We start from the raw sequence: 24,664 nt of genomic DNA on the forward strand, positions 1-24,664 counted from the left end.
CTTATCCTACCCATTTAAGAAACTGAGAGCATGGTTATCAATAAAAACAAAAAATTATTTGGGCAACAAATAGTGTCTCCACTTTTTAAGTGCTTGGACCATGGCATACAATTCTAAATCATATGAAGAATACTTCCTCTTTGCCTCATTGAGCTTTTCACTAAAGAATGCAACCGGTCTTCCCTCTTGGCTTAAACCAGTCCCTATTGCTTGATTGCTAACATCACACTCAATGGTGAAAACTTTATCAAAATTAGGGAGCACAAGAATGGGCTGTTGGGATACCCTTTTCTTCAAATATTCAAAACCCTTATCAACTTCATTGGTCCAAGATAACTTACCCTTATTACCTCCTTTGATGGTGTCAAGAATTGTTGCACATATGTGGCTAAAGTTCTTTATGAATTTCCTATAGAAGGTTGCAAGTCCATGGAATCTTCTCACATCTCCCACTAATCTTGGGGTTGGCCAATTTAGGATAACATTCACCTTCGAAGGGTCCATGTTCAAACTTCCGTTGGAAATGACAAAACCAAGGTACACTAGCTCTTCTTTCATGAAGTCACACTTCTCCAAGTTTATCATCAGTTTCTCCTCATGCAATCTTCTCAAGACCATGTCAAGGTTCTTTAGATGCTCCTCTTTGGACATGCTAAACACAAGAATATCATCTAGATAAACCACAAAAAACTTTCCAATAAAAGGTTTCAATACCTCATTCATTAGGCACATGAAGGTGCTAGGTGCATTTGACAACCCAAATGGCATCACCAACCATTCATAGAAGCCCTCATTGGTCTTAAAGGTTGCCTTCCATTCACCCCCCTCTCTAATCCTTATCTAGTGGTAACCACTTTTCAAATCAATCTTTGAAAAGTAGAATGCTCCTCCCAAGCAATCCATGAGATCTTCCATTCTTGGCATAGGAAACCTGTATCTGATTGTGATCTGATTAATGGCCCTTGAATTAGTACAAAGTCTCCATGTTCCATCTTTCTTGGGTGCTAGGATGGTGGGTATAGAAAATGGATTCAAACTTTCCCTCACTGGGCCCTTGTCCAATAATTCTTGCACTTGCTTTTCAATCTCCTCATTTTGAGCCGATGTCATTTTATAAGAAACCTTATTAGGTAGTGTAGCCCCTAGAATCAAGTCTATATGGTGGCTTATATCTCTGATTGGAGGCAGGGAATTGGGAAATTCCTCCACTAAAATGCCCTTATACTTCCCTAGCAAATTTTGAACCTCACTAGGTATGACTCCTCCTTTGGTTTTAGACAAATCTGATCCCTTATTTGGTTTCATAATCGATGCAAAACCTAGGCTGCCTTCCTCTTTCAAGGTATACAAAAAATCCTTCTCACCTACCACCATGACACTAGAGCCCACTTGCTTATCCACACCTTCATCCAGTAGAGAGTTCAAGGTAAATGACTCACCATTCTTGGTTATGGTATAAGTGTTTTTCTACCCATCATGTTGAGCATTGAGATCATACTGCCATGGACATCCTAGAAGAAAATGGCAGACATACATGGGGATCACATCACATAGGGCTTTATCCCTATCCTCCAATCTGAAATTCTACCCAAGATTGTTCATTTACAATCACTTGTTGGCCCTTACTCAACCAAGACACCTTATAAGGGGTAAGATGAGGGATTCTCTTCAATCCTAATTTCTCAAACATTTCTAATGACACCAAGTTATCTATAGACCCTGAATCAACTATGACTCTACATACCTTCCCACTGGACTTTCAAGAAGTTCTGAAGAGTGACTTCCTTTGTGGTGGCTCCTTGGTACTTGGAACCTTCAAGAGTGTCCTCCTCATAATTAGGCTTTCTCCAAATTCTGGATTAATAGGCTTAGGTAGTGTATTAACACTTTGACAATCTTCTTCTTGCACTAGTTGGTTCCTCCTATCTCCTCCATGGGAACTAGAGGCTTTCTTTTCAGGACATTTGAAGGTTGGATGTCCTACTTAGTTACAATTATAACACCTACCACTGGAGGTGCTTGAACCTCTTCTTGATCCACCATTCCTTCTTCTTCCATTGGGCCTTGTCCCTCTAAAACTCCCTCTATTGCTTAAGTCTATACTTTGTTCATTGTGGTTAGACTCTCTTTGTTGTCTTTGGGACTGATTTCTGCCCCCAAAAGTTCTTCTCCCTCTGAAACTTTTGCCTCTTCCTCTACTTTGTTGATCACTCTTCCTTTTCAAGTTTTCTTTTGTCCTCAATGCCACTTGGAAACACTCCTCCATGGTATTAGGAACAAGAAGGCTAATCTCATCATGGATATTGAATCTCAGGCCATTAAGGTATCTAGCTACCATTTCTCTTTCATTATCCACATGTCTTGATCTCATGTTGAGTTTATGAAACTCCTCAGTGTAGGCAGCCACATCATATCTTTTTGTTTCAAGTTTTGCATCCTTGTAAATACTTGAACCTCATAATTAGAAGGTAGGAATTGTCCTTTCAGTTTGTTCACCATCCTATCCCATGAATTAATCTTGGATTTGTTTTGCTTCACCCTTTCTCCTTGGGTGTAGTTCCCCCAAACCAAGGCAAAACCCTTCAACTTGGTCTTAGAAAAAATCACCTTCTTATCTTCAGGCACCTCCTTGTACTCAAAGTATTTGTTCAAGTAATCAATCCTCAGCATCCATACACATACTTTGTCAACTCCTCAGCATCCATCTTTCCTCCATACATAGGAAGCTCTATCTTTACATCCGCAACATCTCCTTTCACTATTTTTGAAGCATTGATGAACCTTCTTTCTTCAGGAGGGATCTCCTCTTCCCGTGGTCTTGCAGAAGGGGTCTCACCTTCACCTTCTCCTCCTTATTCTTCTTTGGGGTCACTATCACTCTCTTCACCCCTATTTCTCCTTCTCTATTTGGACTTTAGTGCTTCCACCTCTTCTCTTAGGGCTTTCAATTCCCTAGCCACTACAAATCCGACTTTTGGAGGCATATTGCTTACTCAAAATCACCTACCCTTCTTCAAACACTGGTACCTTCCCTTGCCAAAATAAACATGGATTTGATACCACTATGATGCAGAGGCAACCTACACTTAAACCTTTACAACCTTGGAATTGATTAGTTAGACCAGCAGACCATCATGGAAACTCTTTCAACAAATCCTCTTATTCTTGGACAATATTGACACCTTTCCCTAAGGCCAAAAGAACACAATGAAGAATTACAATCAAATGTGTGCACAAACATTCTAGCTATAGGCTATAGTAGGAGACCCTCAAAACAACACAAGGACACCATTTACACAAACTCAGGGTGGTCTTGTAATTGCCATCAATGATGATGTCAAATTAGTCCTAGTAGCTTAGTTTGGATACTCATGGGCTTAACTTTTTCAATGAGGCATGTAGGAACTGACCAATGGTATTTAAGAATTCTCTACTCATGTCCAAACAACAAAATCAAGGGTTAAGGACCATTGATTTAACCAAACATGTCTAATAGGTCCGACGGGGCCCGTTCTGACAGGTCTGGCAGCCGAACTGTCAAGCCGGCGGGGGAACCGAAACCCCAAAAAAGTTTTTGAGTTTTTTGAAAAAAAACTTTGTTGAGTTGTTTTTTTAATTTTTTTTCAGCCTGCATGACATAAAAAGGCAAAAAATTTTGAATTTTTTCTCAAACTATGTGCCAGGGTCATACGACCTGGTACAGAAGAAAAATATACCCCCCCAGAGGCTTAGGTGTCGAAAGTGGTCAAGTTTTATATGAACATAGGGATTTTGGTGCCTTCTGAGCACAATGGTGAGGTCCATTTAGGCCCAAAGTGCTCAAAGAAAAAGGCCTATCCCTAGGTGCACAAAAAAACTTCTGAAAAAAACCAGATCTGCTTCCAATGCAAAAAAATCAAAACAAGAATAGGTAGTTGCAAATCTGAAGCTCTGATACCATGTGAGAGTTAAGAAATACAACACCACAAGAGCCCAAATGATCTTTGCAAGCTGAATAAACCTATTACAAGGAGAAGCAAGGAAGCAACAGAGAAAAACCAAAATACACAAGAAATGATCAAAAAGATGAGAGCTCTGTATTCACAAAAATGTGTAATGTGATAATGATACAAAGAAAAGAATTTGTAGGATTTTGCCAAGATCAAGGGCACAATGAAAAGCATAAAAAGAGAGACAATAGAATGACAAGAACAAAATTGTATTCTCATCAATATGCAAATGATCAACTGGATTAACCAATACAATGAATATAGGCCTGCTTATATAGGCAAGGCCATATGAATGTACGAGCACACAATTATGACATGTGGCTCAATGAGAAACAAGGGTAGGTAAGAAATACTAGGGGTAGGTAGGAGAAATAATATAATATTCCACAAGAGGTGGATGACCCACCGAATGTGGAGTGTAATAGCAAAATAAGACCACAAAAGGTGGAATTTCTCCTACAAGCTCTATCCCTATGTGCACACTTCCCTAAGTGTCTCAAATCCAAACTACGAAGAGATGCATTATCCTAAGTTAACTTAAGTAAAGTGTAATAATATCCAAAATGAATATTTATTTACACCAACACCCCCCCTTAAGTACAACTTAGGGGAATGAAGACTCAAGTCAACAATGCAAGATGGGTCTCGACTACTAGGCCATGATAGGTACCCATGTACAATATGCAAATGCAAGCAAAACTATGCAATGCAATCTCTCACAAATGGAGAAAGGTAGAAAACCTAGTGGGAAAAAACTCCCCCCCAAAAGAGAGATGAATGTACAAAAGACTCTCAAAGAAGAAGGACAAAACCTCAAAGAGGAAAGAGTCCCCCCCATAAGAGAGGAAGGAGAAGTCAGCTGACCCCCCCTAATGACACATCCCGCACCCCCAAGAGAGCTCGCAACTGCTGGAACTTACTCCCAGTGAAAGGTTTGGTGAATATGTCAGCAACCTGCTCCACTGTAGGACAATACTGCAAATCAATGACCTACTCTTGAATGAGCTCTTGGATATAGTGCATATGAATCTTAATGTGTTTGGTTCACTGGTGCTGGACTAGGTTCTTCAAGATTGCAATAGCACTCTGATTGTCACAATGTAGAACTGTCGGCCATGGAGTGGTGAATCCAAACTCTGTGAGGATCTGCTAGAGCCAAATGGTCTCAATTGTTGCGTTAACAATGCCTTGATACTCGGCCTTAGTCAAAGAGAGAGCAATAGCATGTTGCTTCTTGCTCTGCCAACAAATGGGGCCTGAACCAAGGTGAAAACTATAACCAGAAGTAGACTTACGATCATCAAGATCGCCAGCCCAATCGGAGTCTGTGTAACCAACCAAGCGAAGTCCTGTGCTTGCTACATAGTGAATCCCATAGTGATGTGTACCCTAGATGTAATGAAGGATGCATTTGGCGGCTTTCCAATGAAGCTCATGTGGTTCCTGCATGAAGCAGGAAACCATGCCAACTGCAAATGAAATATCAGGGTGTGTATGGGTCAAGTAGATGAGACTACCCACAAGCTGATGATACAAAGTGGCATCAATTGGTGGAGAAGAACACTGAGCCTCAAGCTTGACTCCTGAAAGAAAGGGAGTCGGGGCAGGCTTACAATTAGCCATATGAAAGCGTGCAAGTAGATCAAGAGAATACTTGGACTGCGATAGTGTAATCCCGAAAGGTGACTGTGAAATCTCTATCCCGAGAAAGTAGTGCAAAAGACCCAAGTCAGTCATAGCAAATCTGTCATGCAAAGCAGATTTGACCCTACTAATGATGGATGTAGTACTCCTTGTAATGATCAAGTCATCAACATAGAGCACAAGTATCAAGTGAGAGTCATCATGTCGCAAAATGTAGACATTCAAATCAGAATGACACCTAGTGAACCCTGCAGAGAGAAGAAAGGAATCCATCTTGGCATACCAGGCCCTAGGGGCCTGCTTAAGGCCATAGAGAGATTTCCTTAGTCACCAAACCAAGGAAGTATCCTGGATGAAACCCTGTGGCTACTCCATATAAATCTCCTCATCAAGATCACCATGAAGAAAAGCACTCTTCACATCCATCTGATGTACAACCCAACCATGAGCTGCAGCAATAGCAAGTGTCAAACGAATGGAGTTCATCTTGGCTACAGGTCCAAAGGTCTCAGTATAGTCAACACCTGCAACCTAAGAGAAACCTTTCGCAACAAGCCAAGCCTTATACTTATCCACACCACCATCCGCTGCAAACTTGGTCTGATAGATCCACTTACATCGAACCATCTTTCTCCCCTTAGGGAGATGGACTAAATCCCATGTGTTGTTCCTCATCAAGGAACTATACTCTTCCTCCATAGCTTGGTCCCACTCAAGAACCCCTGATGCTTCCCTAAATGTCTGTGGATCAGAAGTGGTAGCAATGAATGCATGTGGAAGATCCTGATGTTGTGATTGAGTTCTCCGTGTATCTGAAGGATCCCTAACAAGAGAACCCACAGACTCAAGTGTCTGTCGAGCCCAACAAGGTTGAGGTGGAGGTGGAGAACGAGGCTCCTCAACTGCAAGTGGACCCTGCGGAGGTGTAACCCTGCGAGTCGGAGTTGTAGGAGTCTCATCATCTGAATCACTAGCATCACTATCCACAATGGAGGAAGGTGGAGGAGGTAGAGAGGCTAAGATAGGAGAGCTTTCCTCAAAGTGAACACTCCTCTCAATGAACACCTCATGTGTCTCAGGATCCATCAATCTATATTCCTTAACACCCTTAGGATATCCAACAAATATGCAAGGCTGACTCTAAGGTTCCAATGCCTTGCATTTTTGCAGAGGTATGCGAGCCCATGCCAGACACCCAAAGACTCTGAAATGTCTCACAATCAGTTTCCTACCAGCCCAAGCTTCAAAAGGAGTAATACCTTGCAAAGCTTTGTGAGGAACCCGATTCTGGATGTGTGTGGCACAATTGATAGCCTCTGCCCAAAAGGCAGGATCAAGAGAACGGGCATGTATCATATAGCTAGCCATTTCTTTGAGAGTTCTATTCTTGCATTCTGCAACCCTGTTCTGTTGTGGAGTGTATGCGACAAAATGATGAAGATCAATCCCCTCGAATGTACAAAAATCCTCAAGTCTTTTGTTCAGATATTCCCTTCCATTATCTGTACGAAGAATCTTGACCACTTTCCCTGATTGCTTCTCCACACGAGTCTTGAAGTCCTGAAATCTGTCAAATACTTCACTCTTATGAATGAGAAAGTAGACCCAAGTGAAATGGGAGTAGTCATCAATGAAGGTGAGGACATAGCGGGCCTTACTAAATGAAGGTGCTGGAAATGGACCTACTACATCGCTATGAACAAGTTGAAGAACTTCCAAAGCTCTCCAAGCTTTCCCCTTATCAAAATTCTCTTCAGGATGCTTTCCCATGGAACAACCTGAACATACACCCTCTAAAAAATTGATTCAAGGTAGACCTGTGACCATGTCTTTAGTGTTGAGCTGCTGAAGATAGCGGTAGTTGAGGTGACCAAACCGCTCATGCCATAGCTTACTTTCTGAATTTGAATGAGTAAGCAAGGCCCTAAAAGGTGAACTTGGCACAAAGTGGGAGAATGAATAAAGCCTTGAATTGTTATTGACTTGTCGCACTGTTACCAAGGCTTCACCATCAAGTTCCTTTACCACAACTGAATCTGGTGTAAACTCAACCTTTTTCTCATTCCCATAGTGAGTGATTTGGTAGATAGAGAGAAGGTTGGTAGACAAGTTAGGAACATAGAGAACATTCTCAAATGTTCCATCATCCATGTCAACTGAACCTTTCCCTTCAACCTCTACTTGTGTATCATCACCTAAGTAAATGTGAGGTACCTTAGATGGCTCCAATGAAGAAAACTGCTCCTTTGTAGAACCCATGTGATATGAGGCACCTGAGTCAAGTATCCATTGCTGTGAAGAACCTATTGTAGCCACAAATGCTTGCCCTTTTCCCTTAGACTGTGAGGAAGAGGAAGGAGATGAATCCTTCTTTATGTAGGCGGATGGCAAGTTGATGTTGTTTTTCTTAAGAAGATTAGTTAACTCATCAACTTGCTTTGTGTGGCATCGATGCTCATCATGACCATACTTCTTGCAATATGCACAAGTTGGTTTATCCTTCTTAGGTGGTGTCCCCTTCTTGGAAGAGGATGTAAAATTGCCTTGTGATGGAGAGGATGATTGTCTTTTTTTCTGGTGTGGCTTAGACTTGGAGTGCTTCTTCTTCTTCTTGGAATCTTTGCCTTGACTTCCTTGATTCCCTTGATTTGCCACCAAAGCCTTGGACTTTGAAGACTTGAGAAGCCCCATGTTCAACAACTTAGATTGTTCCAATATTAACATTTCTGTGAAAGCATCAAATGAAGGCATAACATAGGAACTCCCCACTGTCAAACGATGAGTTTGGAAGCTAGACACAAATGCTACATATTCTGGTGCAAGCTTGTCCAACAAGTTGAATATCAACTGAGCATCCTTTTTGTCAATTCCACAATCCTTAAGCTTTGCTCTTAGCTCATTTGCTTTGGTGACATAATCTTGGATTGTATCAAAACTCTTGGGATCCAAGTTGGTGAGCTCATTGTCAATCTTATAGCCTCTAATTTCATCAACTTGACCATACATTTTCTGAAACATATCCCAAGCCTCTTTGATTGTTGTACACTTCTCAATGTGAAAAATGAGGTCATCTGATACATACTTGTGCAAAGTTCCAAGAGCCATGCAATTATTAGTGAGCCATTCTAATTGAGCATTAGGATCAGCCTTAGGATCAGGTGGTGTTGTTATTGTTCCATCTATGTAATGTGTGAGACCCTTTTCCATTAATTTACTCCATACTTTAATTTTCCATGATGCATAATTATGTGGAGTTAAAGGTGTAAATTTATGAGGACTCATTGCAACAAAAAATGAAAGAGCACAAAGAGAGGCACAATCACACAAGACACCCCCCCCAAATTCACTCAATCAAAGAACCCCCCAAAAAGTGATGATTTGGCACTTTATAATTAGTGCATATACAATGAGCCACTTGCAAAAAATGGCAAAGTGGACTTTTGATTACAATTCTACAACTGCCTCAATAAGGCCAAAAGAGACTCAAACTGATAATGCAAGAGATCTAAACTAAGATCCAAGCACATTACAAGCACCTAATAGGCCAAATAAGACCAATATCTGAAAGTACAATTTCCACTCAAAATATCTAAAATCTGATCATAGATTATGAAAGTAGACAAAAAAACATGCACTTTAAAAAAAAATGGCACTTGAAAAGGAGGTCATATGAGCTCAAACGAGGCCTTTGAAGTTGTAGAATTGAGGATTGGACAGGTACAGCTGAGAGAATCCAAAAATTCTGAAAAACCTATGCACCAAAATCATAAAATAACTACACCACTATGAAGATCATGAAATTTTATCCCATTTCAAAAAAAATTGCACCAAAAAAGGAGCAAAAATGAGCAAGATATGGCCTTTCAAAGTTGGACTGCAAAACTGAAAAGCTCAATGGAGAGGGGGTCAAAAAATTTCAAAAAAATGCTGATGTGGCACTGACGTCAGCAATTTACGAGCTTAAATTTGACAATTGTATGACCATCGCGAAAACTTCACCTCCCTGCTGACTGGGTGTCTGTACCGTATGAACTGCTGACTAGGCAATGTGACTGTGCAGTTGACTGGGCTGTCGTATCGTACAGACTGTTGATATGGCGCAGTGACTGTGCAGCTAACTGGGCTGCCGTACCAGATGGACTGCTGACGTGCGCGCGATGACCTGGTGTACGGTTGTTGACCACGGGCCAGTGGCCACCTGCCACGTGGTGGGCGCGGGTCCGCCGATTTAGTTGACCGTCAGTGGGAGGAAGGCATCGCCAGAGAAGGAGATACCGGCGGGTTGGGAGCTAAGGGGGCCGGCAGCGGGCCGGGAGCCGAGGAGGCCGGTGACGGGAGCGCTGGTTTGCCGGCAGGAGTTTGGGCGGCCGGCGGGAGGTGCAGAACAGTCAGCGACATGCGGAGCGAGGCGGCGGTGGGAGCTCCAATAGCGCAGGTACGACGACAGCGTAGGTACATGGCCTGCAACACCTGCAACACGCGTAGGGTACTGCGGAGTACGGGGGGGTCTGCGGACCCCCAACAACAAAATTTTTTTTTTTTGATTTTTTAAAATTTTTTTTCCGAAATTTTTTTTCTTTTTTTTTTTGGAAAATAATAAAAAAAATTTCGAAATCCATACGATAATAGCCAAAATGGGGAAAAAAAAATTTCTCACCAAAATAGGTCGACTTTATAGTCGAAATTCATGGAAATGGCCTCCCAGATTCAACAGTGATGTCCAAATCGCTGTATGACGCCCCCAAAAAATGAAGATCCCCAAATCCGAAAATAGAAGCCTCCAAAATGTCTCCAAAAAACTAATCAATGAAGCCCCAACAACTCTGATACCATGTAGGATTTTGCCAAGATCAAGGGCACAATGAAAAGCATAAAAAGAGAGACAATAGAATGACAAGAACAAAATTGTATTCTCATCAATATGCTAATGATCAACTGGATTAACCAATACAATGAATATAGGCCTGCTTATATAGACAAGGCCATATGGATGTACAAGCACACAATTATGACATGTGGCTCAATGAGAAACAAGGGTAGGTAAGAAATACTAGGGGTAGGTAGGAGAAATAATATACTATTCCACAAGAGGTGGATGACCCACCTAATGTGGAGTGTAACAGCAAAATAAGACCACAAAAGGTGGAATTTCTCCTACAAGCTCTATCCCTATGTGTACACTTCCCTAAGTGTCTCAAATCCAAACTACAAAGAGATGCAATATCCTAAGTTAACTTAAGTAAAGTGTAATAATATCCAAAATGAATATTTATTTACACCAACAGAATTCAACCTCTAATAGGTCAAGAAACCCTAAAAGGCAAAACCCTAGGCTTGCACATAATAATTAATAAAATAATTAATTATTATGTACCTAATGTTAGCTTAAGTGTAAAAGAGATAAAGGTGAACTTAATTAATTAAACAAACATCATTTAATTAATCAAGTAAAGACCCGATTACTCTAACAACTATTCTAGTGCGGAAGACAACTTCATCTGTAATTTTCTTAAAGAAAATATCCTGGTTCGATTTGGAGTTCCTCAGAAAATTGTGGCTGATAATGCAACCAACTTTTCTTCTGCCGAGATTTCATTATTTTGTTATGATCATGGGATATCTCTTGCCCACTCTTCATATTATTACCCTAAGGGTAATGACCAGGCGGAGTCAAGTAATAAAAATCTGATTAATATCGTGAAGAAGTTGGTGAGTGAAAATTTCAAAGACTGGCACAAAAGACTGTATGAAGCTCTTTGGGTGGATCACACATCTCCAAAAAGAGTTATAGGGATGCCACCTTTTGAATTGGTGTATGGCATGGGTGCTCAAGTGTCACTTCTTTTAGAATTTGCAGCTTCAATGTTACAGACTGTTATTGAAGATGTATATTTTCAAAATTCTTTGGAGAAGAGGATTATGCATTTGATGAGGATTGATGAAGAAAGAGATAAATTGGTTGATTGGATTATAGAACATCAAATGAGGGTCAAGAAAATATTTGACAAGAGAGCCAGGCCACAAAAATTCATGTTAGGCGATCAAGTTCTACTTTGGCATAGAAGAAGAGAACGAAAAGGTGCACATGCACAAACTGTTATTGAAGATGCATATTTTCAAAATTCGTTGGAGAAGAGGATTATGCATTTGATGAGGATTGATGAAGAAAGAGATAAATTGGTTGATCAGATTATAGAACATCAAATGAGGGTCAAGAAAATATTTGACAGCAGATCAAGGCCACAAAAATTCATGTTGGGTGATCAAGTTCTACTTTGGCATAGAAGAAGAGAACCAAAAGGTGCACATGCACAAACTGTTATTGAAGATGCATATTTTCAAAACTCTCTGGAGAAGAGGATTATGCATTTGATGAGGATAGATGAAGAAAGAGATAAATTGGTTGATCGGATTATAGAACATCAAATGAGGGTCAAGAAAATATTTGACAGGAGAGCTAGGCCACAAAAATTCATGTTGGGTGATCAAGTTCTACTTTGGCATAGAAGAAGAGAACCAAAAGGTGCACATGCAAAATTTGAATCATCATTGAAAGGACCGTTTTCAATTCAAGAGGTAAAAGGTCCTAATTATTTCAAGCTAGCATATCAAGATGGTATTGTTCTTCCCCTGAGCTATAATGGCCAGGACCTGAAGTTATATCAATTGTAAGCGGGAGTTCCCCGCAAGTCTTGTACATAAGTTTTGATTGTGTTTGGTTTGTTGTTTCGGTTCCGTTTTTGTGTCTGTTTTGGTCCTTTTTATTTAAGGCTCATTTGTGAAACTAGAGATCCTAAGGTTCATGTCTAGGTCCCTTACTATCCCAATCCCAAGTCAAAGCCAATGTTAGCCCTCCCTACTTTCATTTAAAAATTTCAAGTTCGAAGGTCCCCTTTTTGGTGTTATTTTCCTTTTGGTCATGTATTTCTTCTCTTTGAACCCGAGTCTTTGAACCTTTTCTAAGTTCAAAGTTCAAAGTTCGAAGTTCAAAGTTCAAAGTGCACTTTCGTCACGACTTTGTTTTATGGTAAGAGCGAGTGCTTGGTTAAAATTAGTATTGAACTTGAACCTTTGAATCTCTTTGGTTCAAGGTTCAAGGTTCAAAGTCGATCATGTGTTGGTTATATGTGTTGCTCTATACCATTTCTCAAAATTGAACTTGAACCTTTGAACCTTTTGGTTCTTGGTTCAAGGTTTAAAGTTTGAATTCTCCAAGTCTGAAGTTCCATGTAAAATTGACACATGCATCATGAAGTGAATGTGGTAGCGAGAAAATAGAATATTCTAGGGAATTCAAAATGTTAAATTCTAAATTATGACAAGCAATCCTGATAATTTGTGAGTTGTGTGATGGAATGACCTGAAATTAAATGCATGTCAGTTATACATCAAATTAGGCGTCATCTCACACGAACTTACTTAATTAGTACAGGTAGCTAAGTTTTAAGGGTAAATTTTGTCCATTTTTTTGTTGCAAAAGCTAGCAATTATTTCTAGAATTTTCTCAGTAGGCAAGTGATGAAAATTGTAGGTATTGTATCTGCATTCTGAAGGTTTCCGAGAATTGGCTGTCAAGATTAGGTTAGTTTCAATCATTCTCTCTTATGTTGCATTTACTTGTTCTGGATGCTAGTTGTTGTTCATTCCCCTTTGCTGTGTATGAGAATTCATTTCATTCCTGAAATTGCTTATTTAAAATGAGAGGGGCCATTATGAGGCCAACTCTGCCAAAATTGGGCCACACTTCTTTCTTAGTTAGTTCACTTCCAGAAATGGGGGATACTTCCTTAGTGCAGGCAGACGTCTCCGATTTTCTTGAGAGAGCTTAAAAACCAGCTCAAAATTCTATGATGGAGAAAAATATGAAGAGTGGTTTAGTTGAGGCCACTGCATTTCCCATCATTGCACCATGCCCAAAGTTAGTATTGGAATGTATGAACCTATACAATGCAGAGAATAGATGTATCAGGAACATTAATGGTGAAGTGTTGTTGAAAATAGATAGGGAAACTGTGATGGTAGCTATGGGTATACCTCATAAAGAGCCATATGAAGACTGGACTATTGGCACTTCATATTCCTTCTTTTCAGAGAAGAAGAGTGCTTATAAAAGTGTGATTGCCAAGATTTTGGTTGTTGAAGCTTCAAAAGAGGGGTTCCAGGTTACCAAGGCCACTTACTACAGAGCACTTCATAACAGAGGTGCGAGACATTGTCATTCTGGTGAATAGGTTAAAAGGAAATGCCCATGCCTTTTATTGGGAAGACTAGATGTATTTTTACATCCAAGTCATGTTGAACATAAGTGCCTACCTGGATTGGGGGCAAGTTATTGTAGAAAGATTGCATGAGAGTCTAAACAGGTTTGTGGGAATGAGTGGTTTCTATATGTCTTCATATTTTTTTTATATGCTTGCTTGTACCTAAGATTGGAAAGGCTTGCATAATGAACCATGATTTGATAGAATAAGGGCATATGAATATCACCCTCACCTGCAAGAATAAAGATATGCAAAAAATTTCATGAGATGGAATGACATTTTCACAGAAAGATTGGTTTATGAATTGCAGGGGAACACAAATAAGAGGTTGTCGATGGAAGCGATAAAATTTATTGGTATTTATGGTAGTTTCTTTATTCAATTCCCTCAGTTCACATATATTAGAATTGGCAGTTTTTAGGGTGAACCTTTCAAGTTACCTAGGTATGTTTTGGATAGCCATGTTTTAATAGTAGTTAGTCGACAACTAGCTTATATTGACAAGAAAAGTGGAGGGAATTCTGGGGTGGTCTTTCCAATAGAACTTGGACACTATAGTTGTGCATCAATTTCAGATGCCTTGAACCTTGAACTTGAACTCAAGAAGTTCAATTTGCAATTGTATGTTGCCACATATAAATTTGACAGTCGAGGATTTTCTATAGAGAATTTAGTTGTTGATAATGGTTTTTGGCATGAACCTCAATTGGAGGATTATTGGGAGAACTGTACTGATGAATTTGAAGTTAGAAGAAGGTTGTGGTCAAGATTCATGGTTCAACAAATTTTAACAATGGGCTTATCCATGAATGTTTCTGAGGTGCAAGAAGATGAAGATGATGAATTTATTGATCTTGAGTTCGATGAAAAGATACAGGGACAACCTATTCCATAAATTGATTGGAGTAGGAGAGGGGACGATAGCATTCAGGCCAAAACCTTTAATGTGATTAGAAGAATAGAAAGATGGCTGAAAGATCATCATTTTAGACAAAGGCCTATACCTACACCTAAAGATAAGAGAGTTGTTTGAACTTGTGCGACTTCCCAAACATCTCTTCCTTCTTCTAACATTGTTCTTGATATTGCAGGTGATGAGAAACAGAGGATGGAGAAGGCCAAAATTGCAAATTTAGGAGAGTTTTCTGTGAGTTCCACTTTTGCTTGTGTTACCAGATCACGTAGTAGGAAAAGAAATTAGAAAACCTTGGAAAGCTCACTGGTAGTGGACTTGGATTTTGAGGAAGAAACTCAAGGAGCAATGGATACTCAAACACAAGACCAGCCCATCGCAGATGCTGTAGATAAAGGAAAGGAAATCCAGCAACTTGAGGATTTTGGCAATACCATGGTTGTTGTCACCATTAATCAACAATCACCATTACCAAGGGAAAAATCCACTGCTCCTAAGTGGCTGAGTGCTTTGCTTACTAAGAAGAGGAATGTAATTCCTATTTCAATACCAATGGAGGATATGGTCAGCAAGTGTCTAGGAAGAACATCAAAGTCCAAGAGACTTAAAATAGAAACCATGATCAATGTGGATGAGCAAATAGGACACTGGATTGCAGAAGTAGCTAGACCCCTGCAAATAAGGAGGTCGAGAATATCACTGAGAAATATTGATCTAGGGGCAACTTCCTGGGCTGCTGATGCTAAACATTTGGAACTTCAACCAAAAGGATCCTCACTAGGACTTGGAAGGATGAAAAGGAGAAAAATGAGATGAAGCGGATTATAATGCAAATGGCTCAATATATCAATGCTATTCAGAATCCAAATCCCTAACCACTTTCCCAAGTTTCTTTGTCGTTTGATCCAAAATTGACCATGAACCAGAAGTTACTTGATCAGGTTCAAAGGAGATGAATGATCACATATGTCTTTAGTGAATGGCTCGAATCAATTGCATAGCAGGGAACCAGTTATATTTATGATCTGGTCAAGGTGTTCGAGAACGTAGAGTATGTGGGTAAAGAGCTAGAAACATAAACAGTTGCTTGAGAGAAAGAGAAGAGTAAATGGTTGGCCGTATTGAAGCAGATGAGAGATACTTAGAGATATGGAGTGACGAACTTCCTAGCTAAAAAGCTAGTGGACGACCTTGATGATAACATACTCTTCGTTTGCAAAGAGAATATTGAGTGGAGAAACTCAATTATTGAGAAAGGACATGAGGAATCTATCAAGCTTCTGAAAGAATCGACTAACACTATGCAAAAAGACATGAAATGCATAGATCTTTATCTTTTAAAAGAGGATAAGCAGATGCTCGAGGACTCATCAGATATGATCCAAATTTTCAAAGATCGAGTACAACAAATTCAAGAAGCAAAGTCCCTAGTAATTGAATATTTCTCAAAGATTGCAAGAATTGAATCAATGTTGGTTGTCTGCTTCGATCATCTTGAAATGCATAAGGGTAAGGTTCCTACACATTGGCCTCCCACATTACCAACTCATTCTGAACTTTTCTTTATCTCCCCTGGAACGGTGTAACATTTGAAGTACCCCCACATTGCAAGACAAATAGGTTGAGGCCATGTCATCTACAGGAGTCTGATCATGCCTCTGTTGCTCGCGGCTTATTCCACTTTTCTAGTTTGGTTATTGCTTTTTCAGTTTTAAAAATTAAACTTCTTTAACTCTCAGGTGGAGTTAATCATTTGACTCTCATTTTATTCGTAATAGACTATCATAACCTAACAACTATTTATATGGTTCTAGAAGTCTTTTTAAAGGTCCAAAAAAATTTGATTCGGTGGGAACAGACTTAATTTTCTTTGGATTTTCAATGTAGACATTTCTGGTACATGAATGGAATGATATTTTGATAAGACCTTCAAATCTGTGTGTTTGAAAGATATAACAATCTATGTTAGGATGTATGCTTATGTGCAGAATACTTTATTTCATTATCAGTGCTTTCTTAATCCCTGAATTCATTGATTCTCTTTTTGTTTTAAAAAAAGGTGTTGCATTGTTGTTTAAATGACTTTGATCCTCCTTGTCTTGTGAGGCATGAGCGAGAATCGATCAACATTTATGATACATTGAGCATTTTGGATGGAATAAGTTTTATATTGAATGAATATGTGCAAGAGTAAAGTCTGTGAGATTTACATTTATTGATAATCTTCGTGTAGCGTTCCTTTGTGTTGACAAATGAATGTGAAAGCCTTTCTCACTTTCTAATGAAAAGTGTGTTTGTTTCTGAATTATCTGCATTAAAATTTATTGAACATCATAGAGGAGTTGCACTCTTATGCAGAGGGTAAACCAAAACTCAGTTCACCCAACTGTTGGTTTATTTGCTTTTTCATGAAGGGTATGCACGAGTCATCATTTTAAAAATATATAAAATCAAAGAAAAGGAAAATATCTTAACCAACACTACCACAATATGCCATAAGGGTTTCTACAATTTAGGATCTCAGATCCTTGGGAACAGTTAGTGTTTCACTTGACTCATAGATCAAAAAGTTGAGTGCCTTTGAACTGAGCAACTATGATAACAATGTACGAAATATTGATGTTGCCTTCAAAGCTTACATGATACACGCACCAACAAGGAGAAGAAAATAAATCAGAAATAGTTCTACTACAAGAACCGGTCATTCTTATGAATGTGACAACCTGTTATCCCAAGAACAGGAACAAGATGAGATTGAAGCTCTATTAGCAAGAAGGATACCAAGATGAAAAGGAAAGTATAAAGGTAAACTTCCCTTGAAGTGTTTCTCTTGCAATAGAATAGGTCATATTGTATCTAGATGTCCTCACAATGATAGGAAGGATAATTTTAGAAGCTACAAAGATAAGAGAAAGAAGGAGTGCTCTCTTGTAGAAGGAGGAGTTACCGATGAAGAATAAGAAGGATCTAATGGAGATCGAATTGCATTTGTAGTGGTACAAGAAGATAACACAAAGGAAAGTGATATGGCACTGATCTCTAGTTCAAACCGGTGTGGAGATTGGGTAATTGATAGTGGTTGCACTCACCACATGACTGGTGATAGAAATAAATTCCTCAACATGGAGGATTGTAATGGAGGAACGGTGAGATTCAACAATGATGCTCCTTGTGCAGTAAAAGGTAAGGGATCTATAGCCCTAAATGATCAAACAATTTTTGAAGATGTTTATTGGGTAGAAGGGCTAAAATATAGTCTATTGAGTGTTGAACAACTTAACAATAAGGGTTACCAGTTATAATTAAATGAAGGAATATGCAAAATAAATGACAAATCAAGAAGTCTGATTGCTACCAGTAAACAATCTAGAGGTAATATGTTTCACCTAGATACCACCATAGGTAGTTGTCTAATGGAAAAGGTAGAAGATAGTTGGTTGTGGCACAAAAGACTATGTCATGTTAACTTTGATAGCATAGAAAAAAGTCAGTAAAATGAAGTTTGTTAGAAGTATGCCTAATATTATGAAAGCTGAAAAATGCTATGTGTAAAGAATGCCAACTAGCAAAGTTGATCGGGTCTAGTTTCATAAAAAAATCTTATTCATCTAAAATTTGCTGGACAGTTCATACATATTTGTATGGTCCTATGAGGACCAAGAGTTTCTATGGGCATCAATATTTCATATTGTTTGTAGATGACTTCTCAAGAATGATGTGGGGTGTATTCTTCAAAGATAAATCTGAAGCCTTTCACATGTTTAAGCTCTTCAAGGCTCGAGAAGAGAGAGGAATTAGTAAGAATATGAAATGTCTCAGATTAGATAGAGGAGGGGATTTCACCTCTCAAGAGTTCATGAATTACTGTAAAGAATAGGGGATTGTGAGACAAATGTCTGCACCCAGAACAACTCAGCAAAATGGGGTTGGTGAAAGCAGGAACTGAACTCTAATTGATTGCGCGAGGAGTGTGATGATACAAAAGGATATTCCACATATCTTTTGGAGAGAAGCAATAATGTACACCTTGAACCAGATACAGGTGAAGGAAGGGACAAATAAAACTCCTTATGAATTATGGTGTGGATACTCACCCAATGTGAGCTATTTCAAAGTATTTAAAAGTAGGTGCTATATCAAGAGGGACGAGTAATCTGGAAAGTTCAATCCCAAGAGTGATGAAAGAACCTTCTTAGGTTACTCCACAAAGAGAACCAAATCGATGTTTGAACAAAAGGACCAGTAAGATTGTGGAGAGTGCCAATGTCATAGTGATTGAGTTCTTTGAGAAAAATGAATAGGATAGTAAAAGTGAACCAGAGGATTATCAAGGATTCAAGTACACTGTACCGGTCAAACCTGCTGAAGAGAATCCTATTGTAGCAGAAAATGAGGAAGAATGTGAAGTAGAACCTACACAACTAGTAGAAGAAGCTCCAAGAAATGAATCGGTACTAGAAAGGTATGTCAGAAACAATCACTCCACTAAAAATATCATTGGTGACAAAGATGCAGGAGTATTGACTAGAAGAAGAGAAAGAGAGAATGTCTGTTTGTTCTCCAAAATTGAGCCCAAAACAATGAAGGAGGCTCTAAAAGATGAAGACTGGATCAAAGCCATGGAGGAGGAACTGGAACAGATTCAAAAAAATGAAACTTAGACTCTAGTGCCCAGATCGGAGAACAAAAATGTGATAGGCACCAAATTTGTGTTTAGAAACAAAATGGATGAAACTAGTCAAGTAATAAGAAATAAAATAAAGTTAGTCTAAAAAGGGTATGCTTAGGAAGAAGGTTTGAATTATGGAGAAAGCTTTACACCGGTGGCTAGGCTAGAAGGGGTTAGAATCTTGCTTGCTTATGCTACTTACAACAAGTTCAAAGTTTACCAAATGGATATCAAATCGGAATTTTTAAATGGTGTTTTAGAGGAAGAAGTGTACATAGAAAAACCAGAAGGGTTTGTATCAGAAGATGGAAGAGATATGGTATGAAGGTTGAAGTAGGCTCTATGTGGGCTAAAACAAGCACTAAGAGCTTGGTATGAGAGGCTACACTCATATTTGTTAAGCATAGGGTTCATGAGAACTAGTGACAAGAGTAACTTATATTTGAACACCGAAGATGAAGAAAAACATTTGATTGCAAAATTTTTTGTAGATGGCATCATCTTTGGAGGAGATGATGAGATGAGCAGTGATTTTGTAGAACAAATGAAGCAAGAGTTTGAAATGTCCATGACCGGTGAAATACATTTCTTCATTTGCCTGCAAGTATCTCAGGTAAAGAATGGTATATTCATTAGCCAGACCAAGTACCTAAAGGAAATATTGAAGACTTTTGGAATGGAAGATTGCAAACCTATTGGAACTCCAATGGGTACAGGTTGCAAGATCTCCAAAAATGATGAGGCTCATGAAGTTAATGAGACACTTTATCGATCCGTGATCGGTAAGTTGCAGTACGCAGTACACAGTAGACTGGATATAGCACAAGTTGTTGGCTTGGTTTCCTGATTTGCTGCAAATCCAAAAGAGACTCATCTGGTGGCAGTCAACTGAGTTTTTAGATACCTTAAGGGGATTGATGAGTATGGTATCTGGTATCCACATAAGGGAGATTTTAACTTAAGTGTCTTCACCAATGTAGATTGGGTAGGGAACATTGATGACAGAAAGAGCACTAGTGGAGGTGCATTCTTTCTTGGAGACGGGATTGTGTCATGGACAAGAAAGAAACAAAATTGCATCTCTCAATCCACAACTAAGGCAGAGTATGTGGCTGCTACAATCAACTGTACACAGGTAGTATGGAGCAAACAATTATTGGAAGGTATCCAAGAAAGGTGATTGAACCTGTGGTGATTCACTGTGACAACACATGTGCTATCGACATATCCAAGAATTCGATGATGCATTCCAAGACAAAGCATATAGCTATCAAATATCACTACCTCAGGGAATAGGTTCAAGAAAAAGAAGTGAGGTTGAAGTATGTACCAACAAAAGAACAGGTGATTGATATGTTCACCAAGCCACTACAAAAGGACACCTTTGAGTACCTTAGAGGTAATCTAGGGGTGATACCCCTACCTGCATTAAAATAAGCAAAAAATGGCTCTACATCAATTTGGTATGATTTCTTTATAAAAAATTTCTAAGACTAGATTGATAAGTGTGGACTACTCTGGTTAGGGGGGTCAATCTGCATTGATCGGTGAAATAAATCTTTGGCATTGTTGTCAAAAGGGGAGATATCATTAGCCTAGATTGATCGGTGAAATAAAATTCTTCATTGGCCTGCAAGTATCTCAGCTAAAGAATGGTATATTCATTAGCCAGACCAAGTACATAAGGGAAATATTGAAGACTTTTGGAATGAAAGATTGCAAACCTGTTGGAACTCCAATGGTTACAGGTTGTAAGCTCTCCAAAAATGATGAGGCTCATGAAGTTAATGAGACACTTTATCGATCCATGATCAGTAAGTTGCAGTATGCAGTACACAGTAGATCGGATATAGCACAAGTTGTTGGCTTGGTTTCCTGATTTGCTGCAAATCCGAAAGAGACTCATTTGGTGGCAGTTAAAAAAATATTTAGATACCTTAAGGGGATTGATGAGTATGGTATCTGGTATCCACATAAGGGAGATTTTAACTTAAGTGTCTTCACCAATGCAGATTGGGCAGGGAACATTGATGACAGAAAGAGCACTAGTGGAGGTGCATTCGTTCTTGGAGATAGGATTGTGTCATGGACAAGAAAGAAACAAAATTGCATCTCTCAATCCACAACTAAGGCAGAGTATGTGGCTGCTACAATCAACTATACATAGGTAGTATGGAGCAAACAATTATTGGAAGGTATCCAAGAAAGGTGATTGAGCCTATGGTGATTCACTGTGACAACACCAATGCTATCGACATATCCAAGAATCGAGTGATGCATTCCAAGACAAAGCATATAGCTATCAAATATCACTACCTCAGGGAATAGGTTCAAGAAAAAGAAGTGAGGTTGGAGTATATACCAACAAAAGAACAGGTGATTGATATGTTCACCAAGCCACTACAAAAGGACACCTTTGAATACCTCAGAGGTAATCTAGGGGTGATATCCCTACCCGCATTAAAATAAGCGAAAAATGGCTCTACATCAATCTGGTATGATTTCTTTATAAAAAAAATTTTAAGACTAGATTGATAAGTGTGGACTACTTTGGTTAGGGGGGCGAGTCTTGTAAGTGTACTGAAATACATCTTTGGCATTGTTGTCAAAAGGGGAGATATCATTATAGTGTTTGAGTATTGGTAAGTAGTGTCGAGAAGAAGTTGTTGAAGCAAAGGGTTGCCATAAGTAGTTAGAATGGTTTGTTGGAAATATAGTATTGCCAGTGTTAGGGGGAGATATTCATTACTCAAAGAAGAAGTAATGACCTATACAAAAATAAATAAAGAAATGAAGAAAGTACACACAGGAGCAACTGATAAGACAAATTCTGAAGTGTTGCCATCAATGCCAAAGGGGGAGACTGTTGGCATTGACAAAACTAGTTAATCCAGTGAGCCAATTTTTTAGCTGAGATTTGTCATTGATGACTAACACTGATCAGTGGAGTGTTGTATCTCAGTATCAAAGGTGATGGCTTGTAAACAACATACAACATCGGAGATAAATGATCAAGGTTCAATAGGCTCAAGGGAAGATAGACTAAGCTAACCAATTTGTCATTCAAGAAGATCGATGTTAAGGTCAGATCTTCAAGTTGGCTATTTTGATGATGATGATGAAGTCACATAAGGTGACTTAGGCAAGAAGACTTGAGGTTCTATGCAAACCGAAACCTCATTGGCAAATAGGAAAAGAGGCCTGATGGAAATACTGCAAACCGATATCAAAGGATGAATCGATAATGGAGCCGGTAGACCAGTGAAGCAGAAGGAAGATAGGTGGTCGTCATAAATATCAGAGCGATGATCAGTTACATAGTTGCGATGGCAAAAGGTGAGTTGTTGAGTTTGTTTCAATGCCAAACTAAAGGTTGGTGAAGTCAACTTCAGTCATCATGTCGTTAGGCTATGATCACTTGCGTATTTTCTTGTTCACATTTAAAAGACTGGACTCGATGAGAAGTCGCTATTTTTGGGGGATGCAGTGGCAAATTTGGATGAGTAGTTGGTGGAATTATTGTAGGGAGCATAGAGAAAGAGTAGGAGATTTGAAATCTACTGAAATCTATGGTTGCATTGATTAAGGAAACACCAGAAGGCGACGACAGAGAGTGTATAAAGTATTTTGAGTTCATACAAAACTTCTTGATCAAAAAATTTGCAAAGAAAAGATCCTGTGAGAGGCGATCCAAACTGTAGAGTGAAGAGTGAGGAAGTGCTAAATGATTTAGCAGAGTAGAGTGTGTGTAAAGTAGGCTGATAGAGTGCAAAGTTGAGGGTATGAGTAGAGGACTAAAAAAGTGTAGAGTCGAGGGTATAAGTAGAGAACCGATGTAATGCAAAGCACACACAACCGATGTAGATAGAGTATGATTTTCATTGTGATTTGATCAAGCTATCAGTAGCTATTCCAACAGATCAACTTCATGTTTCTTTCTAACCATTACAACTAAATTCTCTTAACCAGGTGGACTTTAATAGGTCCCTTTGTAAAATCCCTTAACTGGGTGACATCTTAATTGATGATCCCAAGTCCTTTAAGAAGGCTACCTTTAACAGGGTAAAGGCACTAACAGGCCTTAAATAAAATCCCTTAGGTAGGTAGCACCTAACAGTGTCTTTGTAATCTCCTAACAGGGATGGCTCCTCACTGGGCGTACTCTAGAAGAGTGCAAATTTTGTGAGTTTCTACTCACACCGTGGTTTTCTCTTGTTTGGGTTTCCACGAGATAAATCTTGGTGTTAATGTGTATCTTTTATGCATGCATGTTCTTCTACAATAATTGTTTGTATTGATGAATATTAAGTTACTACAAACTTGAGTTAAAAGATTTTAATTTTGTAAAACTAGCAAAGTGTTGATTCACCCCTCCCCTCTCTGCACTAGTTGGGACTAACAATTAGTATCAAATCTTTGGTCCTTATATTCAAAAGAGCTTATAAGGTTAAGGAAATATCCAAAATGATGCGAAAGGAGGGTCTTAAGTTCTGTAACGAGAATTACACCTTATGGTGTGGTAGAATGAAGCTCTACCTAAGAACCCTAGGAGATCAATATTGGAATCATATAATCACGGAGTATAATGAGCCTATAGGGGTTCTCATTGCAGATCATATCAAAGAAAGGCAAGACAACACTGCAACTATGGATCTGATTGCTAGCACTTTGTTTGATAATGAGTATGTTGAGGTTCAAGATCTGAAAATAGCCTATGAGATGTGGAATAAGCTAAAGACTATTTATGAAGGAGATCCTCATCTTCAAAAGGCTAAGGTGGATATCTTGAGAGACAAGTTTGATGAGATGAGGATGCAAGAAGGATAAAATATAGAAAAATATAAAAAAAGAATAAAGGATATAGTAAATTCCATCAGAAGTGTTGGAGGAAAGCTTGAAGAAGATGATGTGGTTAGAAAAATCTTGAGAAGCTTGCTACCACAATATGCCATAAGGGTTTATGCAATTCAAGAACTCAGATCCTTGGGAACAGTTAGTGTTTCACTTGACTCACTGATCGGAAAGTTGTCTGCCTTTGAATTGAGAAACTATGATAGCAGTGTAGCAAAGATTGATGTTGCCTTCAAAGCTTCCATGCTACATGCACCAACAAGGAGAAGAAAAGAAACCGGAAACAATTCTACTACAAGAACTGGTCATTCTCATGAATGTGACAACCTGTTAACTG

The sequence above is a fragment of the Cryptomeria japonica genome, chromosome 1, assembly GCF_030272615.1.
Source record: "Cryptomeria japonica chromosome 1, Sugi_1.0, whole genome shotgun sequence".
NCBI lineage: Eukaryota > Viridiplantae > Streptophyta > Pinopsida > Cupressales > Cupressaceae > Cryptomeria > Cryptomeria japonica.